The 9,133-nt window shown below is 43.2% G+C and overlaps 1 protein-coding gene across 3 annotated transcripts in view; it reads left to right on the top strand.

Annotated features, from left to right (window-relative positions):
- The window catches only part of AKAP12 (A-kinase anchoring protein 12), a 96,755-nt gene extending 94,576 nt beyond the window's left edge, over nucleotides 1-2,179 (top strand). For all 3 annotated transcript variants that reach the window (XM_072827844.1, XM_072827836.1, XM_072827835.1), the window contains one exon: nucleotides 279-2,179. The gene's annotated coding sequence lies outside the window, so the exon portion shown is untranslated. The remainder of the gene's footprint in view (nucleotides 1-278) is intronic.
- The last annotated feature ends 6,954 nt before the right edge of the window (nucleotides 2,180-9,133 follow it).

Genomic DNA, 9,133 nt, shown 5'->3' on the forward strand with positions numbered 1-9,133 from the left:
CTTGAAATTTTAGTTGATAGCTCTCTAGAAAAAAAAATTATCCCCCCATCAGCAGTAACAAGCATTTAAAAATTTCCCAGTGCGTGTGATGCGCCTGGATGTTGGTGCTGGGGAGCCACAGCTGCGGGTTTGGGGAGCGCCCAGCCTGACCTGCCGTGGGCCCTGACCCACTCACTTTCCCAGGGGCTGCACTCCTCTGTCAGGGCTTCTGCTGCTCCTGGAGTGAACGAAGAGGAGAGGAGACTTGATCAAATTTTGATTCTTGCTTCCTCCTACAGGTCCACCCTGAGTGTCTGCAAGACCGGAATGTGAAGACGAGTGGTAGGAGGAAATGGACGCTGCTGACGAGACTCGAGACCAGTGTTTCAGACTCAGAACCGAAAAACAGGCCCCTCGACTGACCTCCTTTCTGGAGCACCCTGACAACCCTGAGGCTGCATCGGGAGCTAGAGCCATTTAACGTTTCCTCTTCGCAGGGCCACCCCATTACTTTCCCTTGATACCCTTATTATAATGTTTCTGATTTAAGGTCCTAAATTCTTAACCTGGAACTGGAGTTGGCCAAACCTAGTTCTGCTTCTCAAACTGGAGTATCATCCTTTATGTATTTATATGTATGTTTTAAGTAACCCTTCCTGTATCTATTGTATATTTTTTTTTTCTTAACAATTAAGGAAATGTGCAGTTTTGTATCACACAGCACGTGGCGGGGGCATGCAGCCGTGGTCAAGCCTTGGGAAGCTCTAAGCCTCAGCTGTAACCTGTGAAAACAGCTTCCTGGAGACAACATTCCTGATCAGAAGCTATAGTTTGTACTTTAAAATCCACTAAGGAGTAGGTCTGTGTTTCATATCGCTCTAAAATTGGTCACTCTCCTATTATGCACAGTGTGCTAAAAATAAGCTTTTTTTGGGGGGGAACATACAGAATGTTCCATTGTTACTGTGAAATTTTTCTTTCTAGCTCAGTGGGGGTTGGAAGGGAGTTTTTTTCAGTAGCAGATTAACTTTTAAGCCTTTTCTCTGGATTGTGGTGGTTTGGACAGATGAGTGTGCTTAAATCCTGAGGCAAAGCAGTGAGAAATGTTTTTCATCTTATCAAGAAAACAATTTGGCTGTTTTTTAAGTTTTTGATTCTACTCTTCTATGCTGGACCACACTCACACGCAGCATGAAGTCAGTCAGGTTCTTGACAAATGGTATTTTGATAGGTACTGGATTGTATCTGTGCCATATTTGTGCCCACTCTTTTAAGGACAATGTTGCATTATGTTCATTTGGATAAACTGTGATTTGACAACTGATTTAAATAAAATATTTGCTTCACTTAGATTTGCTGGTTTTATTAGATACTAGGAAGCCTGGGGCGTGTCTCCTGAGTGCTAAAAGCAGGTAAAGTAGAAGTTTCTGGTGTAGTTGCCACATGATGTCACCACTTGATACCAGTTTGAGGTCATGTGCCGAGGAACTCCTAGCAGAGAGGCATCAGCTAAAATAAACCAAGGGCTTTGAGACTGACAGTACTGACACAGTGCCACCATCTGGTGGTGCGTCTTCCTGAAAAGGTCAATTTTCTTTTATTAGTTTCGGTCTTAAACAATGAAAGATGTCTAGAAAGAAATCTTAAGAAGGCTTAATGATAAAAATGCCTTACCTAACAGGTGCTTTTAGAATTTTTTTAAAATGTCAATGATTTATGATTCATGCTAAGATGTAAAAAGTTTTGTCAAATTGCCACAGTCGCCTGTGTACTCTATAGAGTTCCACTTTTTCACATGTAGAAATGGCGTGGCACATAAAGAAAGGTTTCTTAAATTGCACTGAAACGTAGAACTCTGGTGAGCAAACCCAAATTTCACCTGCTAGCTAATGATTTTAAAGCATCCTAGATGTTCTAGAAACACTAGTTTAGCAGAAGGAAAATAGGCTGTTAAAATCAGAAAGTAGTTGATGTTATATCAACAAACCTGACAATCAAGTAAAATGGCAATATTAGACATCTCATGATAACAGTGTATGGCCTTGTAGTTGGAAAATGTTTAATAACCCTTTAGGAGTTACTCTCATATGTAACAGTCATCCAAGCTTATTAAGCTTTAAAATCCCCAAATTAAAAAAAAAAAAAACACAACCCTGATCTAAGTATCTTTTACCAACTGGAGACTTAAAAATTAATCCAAGTGCTGGTGTCAATTTTCGAAGACCAACCAGGAGATAGTAGAGATGAGAGGAATGTCTAAGGGGCTCCTGACAGGTCCAAACACCTACTTCGTCTCTATGGCCCAAGGAGGCTTTGCCTTGAAGAGATTACAGATTCATATAGTCAAGTGATAGATGAAATTTTTTGTTTTGTTTTTGTGTTTTGTTTTTTGTTTGTTTAAACCCCATCCTGCCATTCCACTCTGTATTTTCTGTTCTCTGACCACATGTGGCCAAGTTATCCTGGCCATTGCAAGTGAATTTCCAGCAGTCGTTGCTTCGTGACTGTGCTTTTCATACTCCTACCTGGATGTGCCCTGGGTTCCTTCTGTACGAGCTCTATACCAATGTCTGTTGAGCAACTTTTATTAACCAGAGGAATGCAATTAACAGTAGCATGAAATAGAATACTGTAGTATAATTCTAAAGCTGCTGTTAATACATAATAGCCAAGTGTAAACTGCAAAAGTTCGAACAAGTGCCTATATTTTGCTATTTTTGGCATTACTGTAGAGCCATGTACAATAGAAAGCAATGCAAGACTTGTAAACTTCTCACCTCTTCTTGTAATCGAGGAATACCAAATGCTCCCCCTCAGGTTATTTTGCTAATGGTACACATAAGTTGCCTCTCTCTGTTACAAATACTGTGTTCCAATATTTTACTTTGGTGTTTGGAGCTACAAATAGTCAAGGGCTGGAAATTTTAGCTTTCAGTAAGCTTCAAGCCTAGCCATTTCTTTTTAATCTGAGACAATATTTGATTCCTAGTTCTGTTTGGGGGTGAATTTTCATTTATCTAAATAAAATGCAATGCAATTAAATACCATGGATTTTCTTTCTGTAATTTCACCTTAATTCAATTTTGATTGCTTTTCTCAATACTGTCCTGATACTCATCACACAATTTAACTTCTACTTTTAATTACTTACCCGTCCTTTGCAACATTTTCCACAAATCATCGTGGGAGTTTGGAATGTATCGGGGATGTGTGTAAATGCACAAGATGCTATCAGCGATTCATAACTGTTTGGGGCCAAGGGCCCCTTTAGTTAGAATCTCATTAAGCCTCTGGCTGACCTCCAACTCCCCAAAATACAGCTTTTGGGTAGTCCCACTTACCTCCCCTGAAATCCCAACCAGTAACTAGAACCAGAGTTAGAAACCCCTTCCCCAACTCTACCATAAAGGAAATGGGCCCCACCCCCAAGGGCTCCAGGTGGTGAGAGGATGGGAACCAAGCACCCAACCCGTGTCTGTAACTTCAAGTCTACCTGCCTATTCATTTCTAATTTGATTCTGGGATTGGATTTGTTAGACATCCTGGCACAGTCTTGTGTAAACGCAGATTTCTCCTCCCCGCTAAATTCCTTACCATCGCCAGCCTGTGTCACTGGAAGTGAGCTGGGGATCTGGTCTTAACCCACAGGAGAAAGCTGAGGTTTAGATCACCAGCTTTTAAGTCACTTAAGGTTTTTTGTTGCTATTGTTCTTTTTAACCTTTATGGTTTTGGCTAAGGTGACCAGGACTTGGGATGGCATGGTGGTGAAGATAGTCATGACTTCTTTTGATGCTGGCTTAGAAATCAACCCTACTTTTTTGATATCTAACTATAAAAGACATTGTGACAGTGCCATACCTCCAGTTATGAGTGAGTGATCTCATAACTCTGCATATGCTTCCATTGCTTGTTGACATTAAAAATTCTAACACAAGAAGTATTACATTAACCTCGTAAGAGCAGCTTCAGGGGCACCTGGAGGGCTCAGTCGGTTAAGCATCTGCCTTCGGCTCAGGTCATGATCTCAGGAGCCCCAAGTCAGGCTCCCTGCTCAGCAGGGAGTCTGCTTCTCCCTCTCCTTCTGCTCCCCACCTTGCTCGTGTACACTCTCTCAAACCTTAAAAAAGCAGCTTCACTGTAACACGTGATATTAAAGTCATGGCCATTTGGCTGCCAAGCCTTGCATGAGCTCAAGAGAATGGGAGGTAGAATCAACAGGGCGACGCCTTATTATCTGTCATGGGAACTCAGTGGGTTGAAGGAGGAAGCTTCTGGGTTACCAGCCTGCATATGGAGCCAAACCCTGACCTAGGCGGGGGCCAGGAGACAGTGGTTAGTTTGGGCAATGTTCAGTGAGGTCAATGAGTTATCGAAGGGCAAAAGCAGGATTGGTAGCTGGATATGTGTCAAAAGAGTTGAGAACAATGAGACAGCAATGGCTCTTCTGTTCTCTGTCCTTGGAGACCCAGAGGGGGAAATAACCTACACGGATCCTGCAATGTGTCTTAAAAGCTCAACACAAACTTTGGTTGGGTGACTGAGCGAGACGAGGCTTTAGTTACTTGTCACAGCAGAGTCATTTCAGAACATAGAACTACATGCTTCACGAGTCTTTCCTGTTGCGAATGTGCTTTTAGAAACTAGAAAGCAAAATGCATCGTGATGCATTCATATTAGTCATTAGAAGAGAAATTTTTGAAAAAATATCCATGAGAGAGGCAGAGACAGAGGTGGGGGAGAAGCAGGCTCCATGCAGGGAGCCCAACATGGGACTCCATCCCGGGTCTCCAGGATCACACCCCAGGCCAAAGGCAGGTGCTAAACTGCTGAGCCACCCAGTGATCCCTAGAAGAGAAATTTTAATAAGACTGTCCACCAGAGGCAACATCGTGACTGCTAATGATGGCTGTCTCCTTGAAGATTTTGATAAACTCAGAATAAAGACACTGATCTTTCTACAATGTTATGAATATATACATCTTATTCAGACATGCTCTGTTTTAGACATGAAACATCCACTTGGGTGTCATCTGCATTTCTTTTCTTTCCTCCCTTCTGCATTTTCAGCTTCTGTGGCCCGCTGTGCCTTTCCCCAGGAAGACTTAGGCCACACATGCTACATGGGGTGGAGGGTCTGTGGGAGGGATCTTGAACTCATAGTGTCCTGGGCTCTCCATGGTTCCCCCAGACACTGTATCATGCAGGCTCCTGGTTCTCTCCCACCCTTATCTGCTTATAGGCATCACTACCTAACTGCAAAGATGATTCTTTAGTTCCATTTCTTTTGCTGACAAAAAATTATAGAAATACATTGAAACTACTAACAGCTTGGAAGCATTTCCCAGGTAGTGTGATGGTAGCAGGAGGGCCCTGGCTGAGGAAATGGGGGCTGTGTACCTACAGCTAGGTGGTTGTGTGGCTTTAGCCAACTACCTAATGCCATTTTGTTGCCTCATCGGAATCCCTGCCTCTTTAACAAAGGAGGAAGCGAAGTGGCCTCCCCCAAAACTACTTAGGATATTTGTTTACTTTGGCTTCATTCCTTTCTATGCTCACAGGTTGTAGGGCCATTTCGAATAAGAAGAGAGAGGTTTAGAATGAAGCTCACTTCTTTCTTCTAAGAGCTCCTGTACCAATGTGTACGGTGCACATATCTCATTAGGGAGCACTTTGCTTCAAAGAAGAATGCTAGAAATGTCACAGGTCCCTGTCTGACCCTTATGAGCTCTCCTGGTCATCGCATTTCTGAGAAGCAAGTAGAACTAAGAAAGGACAGTAATAGAGTAGAAATAATACAGTATTGCTGTGGTTCTCAAAACGTGGCTCCTGAGGGTGCCTGGGTGGCTCAGTTGGTTAAGGGTCTGCCTTCAGCTTGGGTCATGATCCCAAGGTCCTGGGATGGGGCCTTGCATTGGGTTCCCTGCTCAGCGGGGAGTCTGTTTCTTCCTCTCCCCCCTGCTCATGCTCTCTCAAATAAATAAAAAAAAATCTTTAAAAAATATGTGGCTCCTGGTATCATCATCATCTCATTTGACAATCTGTTAGAAATGCAAATTCTTGGGCCTGACTCCAGACTGATGAAAAAGTCTTGGGACTGAATCAGACACTCTGCCAGGCTGAAAGTCTTGTTAAATCAAGTCCTCTAGGAGATTCTGATGTGCTTGTTTCAGGATCACTGCAATTATATTAGGCGGTAGAACGGATTTAAGTTAATTGCCTCGATAGCAGAACAAATAGGTTACCAGGTGAAAAAGCTTTCCCTTCCCTGCTCCAGGCACCTCTGCCCCAGTAATCGCTTCTAGCCTGTAGAAATGTTTGCACATTTGGGAAAATCTCTTTTTCCCCCCATCTAATATAATTTGGACAAACCTGGGTCTGAAACCAAACACAGAAAAGTAGGTCAGGTGAGCAAGAAAAGCCGTGCCTTGTACTTCTTTTGCTGAATCAAAGGCTTGTCAATTACAACAATACAGGACTTGTCAATCGCCCAGGGCTGGTCATAGGTGCATGGTAGGTGTGTAACATCCCTGGGGGAGTAGAAAGAGCATTGCTTTTTGAGTGAGCCACATGGGGATTTGAATCCCGGCTGTCTCTTATTTGGCTGGATAACCTCGGAAAGGTTATTTAATTTCTTTGGGGCTCAATTTCCTCATTTATAAAAATGGGACACACGTCTGCTGGGATGGGAGAGTAAATGAAAGCACCTAGCAGACGCACACAGTTGAGGATCTTACATCCCCCTAACCCAGCCCTTCTGTGACCATGCCTTTTTCACAAGGTGAGACGTTGATAACGAACAGGAAATTTAGGCAGGGCAGGTCATTACGTATTTCCCAGAGAATAGCACAAACTTGAGTCCAGAATAACCGTGTTTTATGTTCAGAAATATTTTGATCTGAGAATAAAACCATAGAATATCATTTCATCCTGGTCCATTTTTTTTCACGTTAAAGATTCTGGGTCTAATTTTTTAAAAAGATTTTATTTATTTATTCATGAGAGACACAGAGAGAGAGGGGCAGAGACATAGGCAGAGGGAGAAGCAGGCTCCATGCAAGGAGCCCGACGTGGGACTCCATCCCAGGACTCCAGGATCACGCCCTGGGCCAAAGGCAGGCGCTAAACCGCTGAGCCACCCGGGCTGCCCCTGGGTCTACTTTTTTATGTAAAGAGCTGCTAACAGTTTAGTTGATATTCTTCCACTTGTGTTGAAGGAGCTAGTTCTAGAAGATGTGGATTAGTTGATTTTAAGATAATTAGTTTTTAATTTCCTTAAAAATTTCTAAGCCTAATTATTGCTCACCTGCAAATGATGTATAGCAAGAATTTGTTCCAGACCAAAATGGAGAACTGCAAACAAAATGCAATTTAAGTATTTTGAGGATTCTTAAAATTGTCCTAAAAATGCAGTCAACCTCAAGAACATTCCATTCCAGTAAACTACTCTGCAGAATATACGTTTATCTCAACATTCCTTTCTAGTGAATGAGTGGAGGGGTCCCCCTCCCCCACCATAATTCCCAAGCAAGTTGTAGGAAGTACCCCCCACACCATCCTCCCCAACCATCCTCCTAAGTGCCTCGATCTTTTTAAACATAACAGTTCAGTGTTTTACCTGAAATGCATGACCAAGGCCTAACATTTTGAACTGAAGGGCTCATTCTGCATGCCTCAGCACTTTCCTTTTCTTGGGAGGGAGGTTACAAATAACAATAGTGGCTGGTTCTATCACTTTTATTTTCTGGTAAGATTTTATTTATTTATTTGAGGGACAGAGAGAGAGAGAGAGAGAAAGGATAAGTGAGGGGAGGGGCAGAAAGAGATGGAGAAGCAGACACCCTTCTGAGCAGGGAGCCAGATCTGACCTGGGGCTCCATCCCGGGACCATGAGATCATGACCTGAGCCGAATGCAGTCACTTAATTGACTGAGCCACCCAGGCACCCTTGACTTCTTTTCTTTTCTTTCTTTTTTTTGTAAGATTTTATCTATTTTATTCATGAGTGACACAGAGAGAGAGGCAGAGACACAGGCAGAGGAAGAAGCAGGCTCCCTGCAGGGAGCCCGATGTGGGACTTGATCCCTGGACCTAGGACCCCCGGGGATTATGCCCTGAGCTAAAGGCAAACCCTCAATCACTGAGCCACCCAGGTGCCCTGACTTTTTTTTAAAGATTTTATTTTTAAGTGATCTCTACACCCAACATGGGGCTTGAATGTACAACCCTGAGATCAAAGACCCACATGCTCCACTGCCTGAGCCAGGGAGGCGCCACCCTCCCCCATGACTTTATAAAGGAGAATGTTTGGAGTCCACTCCATTCTCCATTCTTACATCATTATTAAAAGCTACTTTATATACAGATGTATATTTTTTTTCCAGTTTTATTGGGGAATAATTAACAAATGCCTTTTAATGGCAATGCTTTCTTCCCATTACAGCCATATTTCCCATGGTAAAGTAGAATCCTACAATATCTTACAAATTTATTTTTTTAGCTGTATCTGTTGAACAAACAAGTCACTTTTATTTTTAATTTTTTAAGAAGATTTTATCTATTTATTTGAGAGGGAGTGAGAAAGCAAGGTAAGGAGCAGAGGGAGAAGCAGACTCCCCACTGAGCAGGGAACCCCATGCAGGGTTTGATCCCAATCCCAGGACTCCAGGTTCATGAGCTTAACGGACTGAGCGATCCAGCCCCACCCCGCACCATGAGTCACTTTTGTTTTCCCTATGAAACGGAAGGTTGTAGGACCGGTGGCATTAATAAGGGCTGAAGTGTGGAGAGTGACAGCTTAAATTAATGCTGAGGCTCAGGTGTTCAGATTGATCATACTATCACCTGAAATTTCCAAAGCTTGTTTAAATTGGTGCCATCAAAAATTAAAAATGAATTGTTAAATTTAGAGCCTTTTGTGATGAAATAGCCAGTGAGCATTCTAGGGTATGGGGGGGACTGGCTGGTCTGTCACAGAGGACGAGGTGGCCACAAGCTAGGGCTAAGAGCCCCTGCACCCCACCCATAAGGAGTAGCTGCACACAGCTCCTGCCCCTCCCCCGTCACCACACGGTGGGAAGTGAGCTGTGGCTCCCCCATCTCAGCCTCACCCCCAGTATCCCTCGGGACTCCCATGACTTTCTGCTCTTGAAGAGC

This window comes from Canis lupus, chromosome 1 (assembly GCF_048164855.1).
Source record: "Canis lupus baileyi chromosome 1, mCanLup2.hap1, whole genome shotgun sequence".
Classification (NCBI taxonomy): domain Eukaryota; kingdom Metazoa; phylum Chordata; class Mammalia; order Carnivora; family Canidae; genus Canis; species Canis lupus.